Here is a 13,293-nt window from a genome sequence, read left to right as displayed (position 1 = left end):
CTTTTCTAAAAACAAAATTATGCTTTCTTGTAGTTGGATATGTGTTGTTGCACATCTAATCACCAAAACTTCTAGTCTTTTCTCTTCCACCTTCTTCTCTACATATTTCAAAACTTTGGCTTCCAATTTGAAAGAACGTTCCTTAAATCCATTAAGCATCAATTGTATTTTCTCTGCACTTGACAAAGACTTATCCAAAAATACTAATAGAAGTCCTTCATGAAGGAATTTTACTGCATCATTAATAAGTTATGATCCCTATATTTGAGACTTAATAAAATTCTTGTGAGTAGAATGGTGAAGTTTATCACCCAAACAAATCATATGCAAGGGAGACAATCACTTAAGATCCATCTAATCTTAAGACATTGATGCCCACTTTAGCATGTCCCATCCTAAATTGACAAGACTAGGACGCCTTAGGTACCCTGGTACTCGTGATTGGGACCCAAAATATGACCCCTCATTTCTTGCCTCATGTGTGAGAAAACATTCAAACACTTTATGTATGATTAGGTATAAAAGGAAGCCTACCCTGTCATTTGAAGAGGTCTACCTACAATTCAAGTGATCTCTTTATTATAAAATCAATTCAATTCCAAGTGAACAAGCAATCAAGCATTCATCAAGCATTGAAGGAGAATTCAAGTTAAAGCACAACATTCATGATCAACAGTCTACATGACATCCTAAAACCTTGTGTGAGGATTCAAGAAAGATTCATCAAGGTATCATTTTCAATTTTAAGCATTTTTAGATTAGATATATCCTTTTCCTCGAAAGGAAAACCTTATACTTCAAGGTTAATTCACAACCCGAGGTTTGACCTAGGAAAGCCCCCATCAACAAACCTATTTCATCATTTTGTGTGTAGTAAATTGATTCAGGAGTTACGTGTGAAGAATTTGGCAAAGTAAATGATGACAATCAAACTTAAATTTTGATGGCATGAAAAGAAGAAGAGTAGGCCAGTTCACACCTCCTATTCCCAAGAATTTTTGACAACCTTTTGATAGTATATTCTGTGTACCATCCTAATCCAAAAAGTATTCATTTTGTCTACATCTGATAGTCATTACGAAAATCAGTTTAAAGTGTATTCATTTAGGGACCTTTCATAAAATATTCTCAACTTACACATCATAAAAGGATCTTAAAATATTCATTGTTTATAATAGGAATTTGGTTGTTCCATACACCTTCCTTTACTAAATTTTAAAAATATCATCGACCAAAATATTGTGCAACAGTAGTATGGAGTGCATTTCATCTATTTTATGCCCAAATATTTCATCATACCACTTTCTTTTCAAAGGCACCCAAAATTTGATGATGATTTATTTGAGGTCATTATGATGATTTATTTGAAGGTTCGTTTGAAGGTTCATAAGTTAAAGGTAGTCACTAACATATAAAGAGTGAATAAAAGTCATTATGATGATTTATTTGAAGGTTCATAAGTTAAAGGTAGTCACTAACATATAAAGAGTGAATAAATTGAAGAGTCCGATGAATTGCTAGTGTACCATGAGGATGTATGATGTTAACAATAGAAAAATGATATTATAATGGTGGCGAAACTACAAAAAGTTTTGATCATATTTTTATTGAGCATGAAAGAAACCACCTTGAGCTCATGAATCATACGCATTGTGTTGTAGAGTATCAACCCTTGTTGAAGAAGGGTGTCACATTTTTGAGGCTCGATCAGTGCAAGGAGACATTTTGTGTATATGAAGTGGTTTCAATTATCCATTTTGTGTATATGTAGAGAGGAGAGGTCGATGTCTTTGTTTATTTGCCTACAAAACATTGAAAGAGGTCCTAATCAAGGAACACACATGTCCAAGCAAGGAGAGAATTTGGATTGAGGACAATTCTATGCAAGAAAGGATATCAAGTTATAAAAGATAAAAATCAACAAAGGTAAAGTGGATCCTTAAAAAAGAGGAAGGGTTCACAACTATTATTCTTACTCCACAATGTAGAGACAAGAAGAACTAGGCTATTATGTTGCCTCCCAAGTATGATTGCACATGAAATCATAGTACCATGAATGACAATGAGCCCCTAATAGGTAATTAAGCTACTGATGTCATATAGCAAGATAAAAACATAATAGGTTATAAATGTCATTTAGAAGGGATATGATGAGTGTATAACTCATTATCACCTATTATTTAAATGTTACTATAACTACAATAAGTTGTTGAATTTTAATCTCCAAATCATGACATTCATTAGTGGAATAGTTGATGATGCTTGAAAAAAGGATTGTCCTAATTTTTTTTATGGTTTTTTCTTCAATTTTTCAAGGGGAGAGTAATAAAGTTGGCTTTAGAAACTCATACAAAATTATCTCTTGTTGTGATTAAAATTTGTTGGAAAAGTCATAGATATATTAGACAATGGGGGAGGGGATGTCAACAAAGGAGGAGGATAGAAACCTAAATCTTCTTTAGAAAAATGTAATGTATATTTCTCATGAACCTCCACACTTCATTGCACACATCCTAAATCATGTCCATTGCATCCATGTGTATAATTAAATGTGGTATTTAAATCATGTCTAGAGGAGTGTGTTCATTCATATTTTCAAAGTTTAAAGATCCTCAACCATCATCAAGACATGTGCAGGAAGAAGAGGTTGGAATAGATTTAGAAGAAGATTGAATAATTGGCACATACAACTCCCTTGAGACTTCATATTTGGATAGAAGGACCTTATATCAAATTAAGGAAGGCATGAGAGTGATATATTTATTAGTGTAATTATTATACTTTTTGAATATTTATCCTTAGTATAATATTATAAATAGTATCTTATACTAATTAGGGAGTTGTAATTAGGATATTATTTTCCCATTTTTAGTTGTTGATCTCATTATTTAAGACACATATGATTTTCATCATTTCTTTTCTTTATGTGGAATATATATCTAATGTAAGTATTTATATTTTTAATAAGAAAATAAATTTATTGTAGTAATCATGTGGTTTTTTAATTTTATCTCTTGTCTAAGAGAAAGTATTGAAGATAATAACTCTAACATGGCTTTATTTTGGATGAGTAATGTTGGTGTTTACATCGCCAGACTTGGGCATAGCTTAATCAGGTTCTTCAGACCTCTTCTTTCATTGTAATTTTGAGATATATGCTTCAGTTAGTGACTATCTAATGTCTTCAAAAAATCAGTAGCATATCTCTTGGCAGTCAGCCTATGTAAAGATCCTCTGATTGCATTGGAACTGGTTTATAATAATATTTGAATGGGCTTGTAGCTGTAATATGTTTTCAGAGGTTGCGTGACATGTTTGACGAAATGTCAATAATCTAGTGAAGTCTGATTTTCATACATTATTGTGATAGTCCATGTAATATTACATTAGCTGCCTATAACATGTATTTATGACTATCAATGAGGCATTTGTTTGATTTAGATATAAAATAAGAGGAATTTGGAGTTGCATCAGGGTAAGTGCACAAAGATGGTGGTCAAAAAGGGGGTATAAGTGGACACTTTTTTTTTTGAAATTGGGTGAACCTGAACTTGGAGGCAAAATTTGAAAGTCATCCACTCAAGATATGAATATAATCAAAGAACAAATATTGTAGTACTCTAAATCTAGTTTCCAAACTACTAAACTTTTTCAAAATTTTATAAGATTAAGGGGGTCAAATCCTTCACGCACGAAAAATGACCATGGTTTTTTCTAAAAAACATAACATAGTGTCTGACGTGCGCATCAAAAATGTCATAGTTAGATTTAGTATTTTGACAAATCCTTTTGCAGAAGGATAGCTAAGAGTGAGAACTAGAAGATGTGTATTTTTTTTGTAATTTTTTATTGAGTAATGTTTTTTTATGATTTTTACAATCGAGCACATCCTGAAAATTAGGTACCTATTTGTGCGCGAAGCATAAGTTGCACTAAACAAATCAAAAATACAATTTATTTTTTTTAAATTGTAAAGAATCAAGTGCACTACAACAATATATAAAGTTTTTTAAATTTGAATAAGTATATCAAAAGTTATTCAAAAAATGGTGCACCTATGTCTGTGAGAACTATGGAGACGCTAGTAAAAGAAATTCAATAATAATATGTTGTTGTTGTTCAAATTGAAAACAAATTATATGGTTAGAAAGATCAGAAGATGGGTGAAAATATGGTGGAAATTTTAGAAATACCCACTTTATGAAGTGTAAACCTGATGATGACAAAGTCGGTAAACCAAGTTGATAAAATAAAACACGTCAAAAATGAGAGAAATGGAGGGAAATCAAACTTCCAATCTAGAGCTTTGTCATTTAGGCCTATTTCCAAGCCTAAACAATCAAAAGCATGTACGGGGTACTTATAGTGTAAGCAGTACGTACGTGCTTGTTTCCCTATAAACAGCGCGTACGCACTACCTTTACTATAAACAGCGCGTACATGCTATTGTATAATATGATATTCTATATATAATATGTGTATATACATATAATATATGTAATATATAATATGTGTATAATATGATATTGAATATATAATATGTTTATATACATATAATATATGTATATATATAATATATTAAACATATATATACACATGTAAGTGTATCGTCTCTCCCTCTCAAACGCATACAAGGTCTCTCTCTCTCTCTCTCTCTCTCTCTCTCTCTCTCTCTCTCTCCCTTCCTCCATACCCCATGCCTCTTTCTCTTCTTCTCTCCCTCCATACCCCACTGCAACTATGTCTACACTTCTATAGAAGTAAGTGAATTTAGTTCTAGTCTGCAACTTCCTCTTTGATTTTTATCATGTATCCTCTCCTAAAAAAATTGACTGATGGATTTTTGTGTGTATATTGAATAGGAGTAATAGGGTTTGAAATTGAACCATGGGTGTATTACCGTGACAATCAAGGAAACTTGTAGCAATATTCTTCTCGAATGTGTTTTTAATGAGTAGAGAAGATGTGGAAAATAGTGTCAACAAAGCAACATGATGAGTTAGAGTACCTGCAATATGTTTTTTCAGAAGAAAAAAATAGGTAGGAAGAGAAAGAGGGAGAGTAACACATATGATGTCATGTAGAATGATAGTGATGGGTATGTGAGAGTTCCCATGTTGTTAGACAATGCCTGTCACCTAAAGAAATTAAAGTTTGTTGTATGCATGGCAGTGATAGTATATGATGATCATCACTTGTCAAATAGCTTGGAATGGTACATACCCATGAAAGAAATCAAGTGTGTGATTCCTATAGTCACAATCAAGATCAGTCTTATAACCTTGAAATTTAATAGCATCATATGTTTTAGAACTTAGGAAGTACTCTTAGGGTTAGGTCAAGCTCTTACACTTTCTTTTTAGTGAAGCCTCGTTATTTGTTCGCTTGGAGTCTCATTGTATGATGTTCTATTCATAACTTTAAATTTAATATATCATTTTATTAGCCCACCATATGACCCCTTAGGTGTCATTAGAGGTCGTATTGTTCCCTAAGAGGTCATATGGTATCTTGTGACCCCTTAAGACCCCTCCTCTTTCCCTCCCCCTACTCTCCCCCCTCTCCCTCTCTCTCTCTCCCTCTCCCTCCCTCTCCCTCTCTCCCTCTCTCTACCTTCTCTCTCTCTCTCTCTCTCTCTCTCTCTCTCTCTCTCTCTCTCTCTCTCTCTCTCCCTCTTTCTCTCTCTCTCTCCCTCTACCTCTCTCCCTCTCCCTTCCTCCATACCCCTTCTTCTCTCCCACCCCCTCTTCTCTCCCACCCCCTCTTCTCTCTCTCTCTCCCTCCCTCTACCTCTCTCCCTCTCCCTTCCTCCATACCCCTTCTTCTCTCCCACCCCCTCTTCTCTCTCTCTCTCTCTCCCTCCCTCTACCTCTCTCCTTCTCTCTACCTTCCTTCCCCCCTCGTCTCTCCCTCTCTCCCTTCCTCTACCTCTCCCTTCCCCCCCTCTTCTCTCCCTCTCTCCCTCTCTCTCCCTCTCCCCTCTCCTCTCCCTCTCTCTCCCTCTCCCCTCTCCTCTCCTCTCCCTCCCTCTCCCCCTCTCTCTCCCTCTCCCTCCTTCCCTCTCTCCCTCTCCCTTCCTCCATACCCCTTCTCTCCCACTCCCTCCTTCCCTCTCTCCCTCTCCCTTCCTCCATACCCCTTCTTCTCTCTCTCTCTATCTCTCTCTCTCTCTCTCTCTCTCTCTCTCTACCTTCCCTCCCCTCTCTCTCTCTCTCCCTCCCTCTACCTTCTCTCTCTCTCTCTCTCTCTCTCTCTCTCTCTCTCTCTCTCTCTCTCTCTCTCTCTTAAAGAAGATATCGTTTGAACCTAATGCAATTGAAGAAGATACCGCATTGAATAATCAATTAAATGATGAACATATTACACCTTCTCTACTTGATGAATTGAATGTACATAATGCACCGATGTTAACACCTCCTATAATCATTCATAGGAAACCAAAGTATCTAATTGACATTGATGAGAATATATTGAAGTCAATGCCCAATAAAATGAATGAACGAACTTGTAGGAGAATGGTTAAAAGAATATGGCAAAACTATTTTAAAAACTTAAATCAAACTGCAAGATGTCAATTAATTATTCAAATGATTAAAAATTTGAATTTTAGAGACAATGAAAATTCTAGGCCTAAGATCATCTAAAAGTAACAGTGAAAGAACTATTGTCAGAAATCTATTTGATGCCTATCAATCTATTGGTTCAAAATCACGTAGTAAAGATTCTAATGCTACTCGATGTGTCATTACATCAACCATAATGAGCAAGAAAATAAGAAAAGATCGTTTGATAAGCAAAACAAGTAAGTCATTAAATGTTATTAGAACAACATTAAGTAAAGCATTAAAGAGGCAAGAACAAATAGAGGAACCTAACAATAATTCTCTTTGGGCATTCTTGGGTAGACTACCACGCAAAGACAAGGTTGTTGTAGATGCACTAAAAACATTAATTGAAAATTTCTAGCATGACAACACAAGAGTATCGCCAAACCAAAGAGATGTTGTTAGAAGATGAATTGGGTCTAAAAATCATGAGCCACATGCGAAACACTATTTGGATATGACTCAAACTAAATTTTATGAAAGATTCCTTCAAAAGTTTCCTCAAATAAAAATTTCTCAAAGGTTTTTTGAAATGACAAAACCTTTTTATATTAAGATTAATCATGTACCAACCATGTGTTGTTGTAGGATGCATATTGAATTTTCCATGCATTGTGATATTTTTTGTCATATTTGTTCTACTTTGCACACTAACGATGTTTTGTAGGAATGTAATATACAAGCACCTCCTAAGTCGGCAAGAGAATTTATTTCAAGTGTGCTATGTAATAGACATGATGGTTGCATTTATTATAAGATTCCTTTTTTGGAAGGTTCTTGTGCTATATGTGGTGGTTTGCAACATTTACCAAGATGCATACTTTTGGAGAGCACACATAAAATTGGTACGAAACTAGTTTCTTTCGGAAAATACAAGATAGTCACATATGGAGTTAAAGATGGAAAAGATTTGAAGAGATGTGAGCTAGTGAAAAATGATATATGTGTAGCTCAATTTATGAAAATGTTTCAAGAGAAACTAGTTTATGAGATACATAATGCATACACATAGAGCTCGATGGTTAGATGAGCAATTCAAATTATGTAAGGACACATTTCCTCTTGGCACCATTGTCTCTATCATTGATTTCACTGAAAATTATACACTACAACCTCAAAATGAAGTGCAATCCATGTATTATCACTCTACACAAGTTTCTATTTTTGTACACATAGCATTCATGCATGCAGTTGATAGCATAGAGGAGGATAGAAAGGTTGTAAGAGAGTATCACTTCTACATAAGTGATGATCGTACTCATTCATTGGAGTTTGTACAAGGATGCTTTAAAGTTTTATATGATAGTTTAAGGGAAAGGAACATACGATACAACCGACACTTAATATGGTTAGATAATTGCACCACACAATTCAAGAATGGAAGGATGTTTTATTGGTTGACAAGGATGCATGTGACAAGCGGTGTACAACATTTTTGGAATTTTACTTAGGCTGGACATGGTAAGCAAGAGCACGATGGTGCAGGAGCATGTGTGAAAAGAGCCCTAGCCAGGGAAGAATTGAAGTATGAAGGTGGTTCTGAGTTGGTAGATGCAGAAACAATTGTGCGATGGTGTAAGTCTACGATGGGTCCAAGTAATCCAGGTACGTCATTGGTTCATAGATACTTTTGGTTGATCACTGAATCTAACATTAAAAACTATCTAGATTATTGTACAGTTGCAGGATCGAGTGACATGCACTCATTTATGAGTTCAAATTCAATTTCACTGGTAATTTATATGAGACAGATGGTATGTTTTTCCTCTTCATGCATGTATTGTTTGTGGGAAGAATGTGAATCACAAGAGTGGGTTGACAAATGGTTTTGTAGACCGTTGGTTCCCATTGATTCATATCGAATTCCCAAAGCACTACAATTGAGCCAGATGGAGACATCAATGGATTTTGACCATGTATCCAACCTAGTGGAATCAGGTGATTTTTTGAGTTAAATTTTTTGCAAGTATTCTTTTTGGTTCATTTTGTTGTACATCATACTTTATTTTTGGTATTAATTAGCACTTTATTAAATGCAGGTCATGTGTATGCAGTTGTTGCAGAAGAGAACAATGAAGAAGGAACAGATTACTATTTGTGTCGTTGTGTTGAGCCTAAAAGAAAATTGACAACCACAATCATTGACGGAGAGGGTATTGAGTACCCAATAGGGTCTGTTGTCATGACAGGAACATGGCTTTGGAGATACCCTATCAAGAATTATGATATTTGGTTGTTCAAGGACTTCGAAACACGCAGACATATTCTTCATTTCTCTAACCTTGTTGTTGCAACAAATATTCATTTGATGAAGTATCGTGGTAGACCTCATAACAATATTTTTTGGAAAGTTCGTGAATCTAACCACGAGGCAATACTTGACACAATATGGGTTAGAGTCGATCCCGAAGGCTTGATTGATTCTATGGTTTAGAGTAGAATGATTTTGAAAATTTTGTATAAATCATCAACGAATTATTCTATATTTGTTTTTTGTATATATAAATGCCCATGAGCTGATTTTTACATGTTTAGGGGCATAATTTTGTATATTTAAGTGCTAATGAGCTGATTTGTACATATGTACATGCCAAATTTTGTATATTAAAATGACGATGAGCTGAATCGCACATATTGTAATGCAAAATTTTGTATAAAAGCCCATGAGATGATTTGTATATTAAAATGGCGATGAGCTGAATCGCACATATTGTAATGCCAAATTTTGTATAAAATCCCATGAGATGATTCGTAAGACAATTTTTTGTATAATCAAATAGCCAAGAGCTCATTTGACCATATTTAGAGGCAAATGTTTGAATAATATGTGACAATGTTTTGTGACTATTTTGTGTGTCAGTGTTTTGTGACTATGTTTTGAGTATATGTGATGTGTCCCTAGTCAATCATGAGCATTCTTGATTCTTGTATAATCATGGATAATTATTTGATTAATTTTTGGGTCATAGGGGTCATAGATTGAGACTAGATACAATTTGAGCAAAAATTGTCATTATTGTCAAAAAAATTGTCAAAAAAGTTGTTAAGCAACTTCTACATTGCGTCGGTAGGGTATGACTCTCAAAGTATTGGTGCTTTGGGATGCATGATAGGGGCATCCCTAGCGTAAACCTGCCCACCCAGATGTGCTCATGACATCAGTTTGTGCATACGATGAATAGAATCAATTCTAGCCAATCTTGCAACTTTTCCTTGCAAGCAACTAACGGTTTTTGGAGCAGGCGAAAAATTGATACTTATTGAAAATGGCTCCGAGTCATCAAAAAATGAGATAGGCCATTGTAGAGGAGCCTCACGTGACCCCACGGGATCAAATAGATCAACCGTATGTGTCATGGATTGGAAGAAACAATCCATCAAATTTTGACAATTTTTTGGACTCAAGGCACTTGAGAGATTGCACTGGTAGGGTATGACTCTTGAATTTTCGGTGCTTTGGGATGCATGATAGGGGCATGCCTAGCATAAGCCTACCCACCTGAACATGCTCGTGACGTCGGTTTGTGCATACAATGAACATAATCAATTCTAGCCAATCTTGCAACTTTTCCTTACAAGCAACTGACGATTTTTGGAGCAGGCGAAAAAATGCTACTAATTGAAAATGGCTCTGATTCATCAAAAACCGAGATAGGCCATTGTAGAGGAGCCTCACATGACCCCACAGGATCAAACAGATCGACCGTATGTGTCGTGGATTGGAAGAAACAGTCCATCAAATTTTGACAATTTTTTGGACTCAGGGCACTTGAGAGATCGCATCGGTAGGGTATGACTCTCAAAGTTTTGGTGCTTTGGGATGCATGATAGGGGAATGCCTAGCATAAACCTACCCACCTAGACGTGCTCGCGACATTGGTTTGTGCACACGACGAACAGAATCAATTCTAGCCAATCTTGCAACTTTTCCTTGCAAGCAATTGACAGTTTTTGGAGTGGGCGAAAAAATGCTACCTAATTGAAAATGGCTCCGAGTCGTCAAAAACTGAGATAGGCCATTGTAGAGGAGCCTCATGCGACCCCATAGGATCAAACAGATCAACTATATGTGTTGTGGATTGGAAGAAACAATCCATCAAATTTTGATAATTTTTTGGACTCAGGGCACTTGAGAGATCGCACCGGTAGGGTATGACTCTCAAAGTTTTGGTGCTTTGGGATGCACGACAGGGGCATGCCTAGCGTAAACCTACCCACCCAAACAAGCTTGCGATGTCGGTTTATGCACACGATGAACAAAATTAATTCTAGCCAATCTTGCAACTTTTCGTTGCAAGCAACTAACAGTTTTTGGAGCAGGCGAAAAAATGCTACTAATTGAAAATGGCTCCGAGTCATCAAAAACTAGGATAGGACATTGTAGAGGAGCCTCACACAACCCCATGAGATCAAATAGATCGATCGTATGTGTCGTGGATTGGAAGAAATGGTCCGTCAAATTTTGACAATTTTCTGGACTCGGGGCACTTCAAAGATCGCACCGGTAGGGTATGACTCTCAAAGTTTTGGTGCTTTGGGATGCATGACAAGGGCATGCCTAATGTAAACCTACCCACTCGGATGCACTCACGACGTTGGTTTGTGCACACAATGAACATAATCAATTCTAGCCAATCTTGCAACTTTTCCTTGCAAGCTACTAACAGTTTTTGGAGTAGGCGAAAAAATGCTACTAATTGAAAATGGCTCTGATTCATCAAAAATAGAGATAGACCATTGTAGAGGAGCCTCACATGACCCCATGAGATCAAATAGATCAACCATATGTATCGTGGATTGGAAGAAACAGTCCATCAAATTTTGATAATTTTTTGGACTCAGGGCACTTGAGAGATCGCACCGGTAGGGTATGACTCTCGACGTTCTGGTGCTTTGGGATGCACGACAGGGGCATGCCTAGCATAAACCTACCCACCTGGGCACACTCGCAACGTCAGTTTGTGCACACGACGAACAAAATTTGACCATTGTGAGCATGAGGATGCTTTCGCACCAAACACATTGTTGTTTATATTCATATTGTCGATTTTTGTTGTTTATATTCATATTGTTAATTACATATGCAAATATTCATTTAAATTTATTAAAGGGCAGCCACCAAATACAGCGAATACACAATAATGAACTGAATACAAGGAGTTTTGTAGGGTTAATTCAACATTTTAGTAATTTTATCAAATCATATTCCACGATTGCAATGTTTTATATCATATATTTTTGTTGTTTATATTCATATTGTTGATTACGTATGCAAATATTCATTTAAATTTATAAAAGGACAACCACAAAATACAATGAATACAAAATAATGAACTCATTACACATTTATTGGATTGAATATCGATATTTATATATATAAAAAAAGGCATGTCTGCCAGGTCAATACAAGTATTACCAAAAATGTGGCATATTCCATGTCCAAATCGATATACAATAAAAATGTAGAATATATCTACATGTATTGGTCATTCTATGACCAAAACTAACACTATATGATCCTAAACTTATGGTGGATCATCAAAATCAAGCCTATTCGGTGCAGTACGCGGCTCTGTAGATGGTTGCAAAACCACAATTCAAAAGACAAGTTAGAATTATTTTGTAGAAAATAGTTCACAATTAACAACATAACTATGCATTTAACTTTAATTCCTTTGCAATTGAAATGTAGATTAATGTCTCCGCTCTCCTCTCCTTGTCACTCTTAGGAGTTTTCTTGAAGACATACTTAAATGGATCCACGTTATGGTCATATTGCGAAGGAGTCTATTGTAGATTAAATGTACAATTAATATAATGTACTAACATAAATATATCAAAAACACTTAAAAGCTATAATATAGAGAACAATGACATACTTGTGCCTAAGATACTTCTCCAATGGACTGAGGATGGCTCACCATCAATGTAGAAACGGTCGCTATTACCTATACAAAAAATGTACAAAGATTAAATACAATTAATATAATGATAAGTATTGAAGGTTGAAAACAATTAATTTTATATATCAAACAAAAGTGTACCAAATCTTGAGATGCTTCTCCAGTGCAAGGAGGAGGGTTCGCCATTGATGAAATAGGTATGGATATTTCCTGTATGAAAAATTATAAGATTATAATATATCACAAGTTCACATGTACGCATGCATATAATCATGAAATCAAGAAAATAAAGTAGAGATACATACCTCCACCCTCTCTTGATCCGCAGGCAATCAGGTGCATTCAACATATCCATAAAGCTCAATGGCTGTTGTACATGTAAAATAGACAAAAAACACTAATCAATCTACAAACCCCAACTAATACTTGACTTCAACATTTTCAAACAATTGTACAACTAAAAATATGTTCAATTACCTTCTTCACACGTTTTGGTGTCTTCGAGGAATTCCTTTTCTTAGGACGAGCCCTAGATGCAGAGGAGGTACCCTAAAAACAAAAAATTAACATGAGATATTAGTACAGATAATAAATTAAACATAATTTTAAAAATCTAAAATGAAATGACTTGCATATTCCATCAAAACAATACATAAAAAGAGTTGTACAAAATATGATACCGTATAGCCTTGTAGGCCAAAATCCATCGCTGAGAGCATGATGTCATCAATCTGGGACATTTCATCCCCTGTCAACACCTACAAACTAGAAATTGGACCAAGCAT

Source organism: Cryptomeria japonica, chromosome 9 (genome assembly GCF_030272615.1).
Source record: "Cryptomeria japonica chromosome 9, Sugi_1.0, whole genome shotgun sequence".
Lineage (NCBI taxonomy): Eukaryota > Viridiplantae > Streptophyta > Pinopsida > Cupressales > Cupressaceae > Cryptomeria > Cryptomeria japonica.
Note: the sequence above shows the minus strand (reverse complement) of the source record.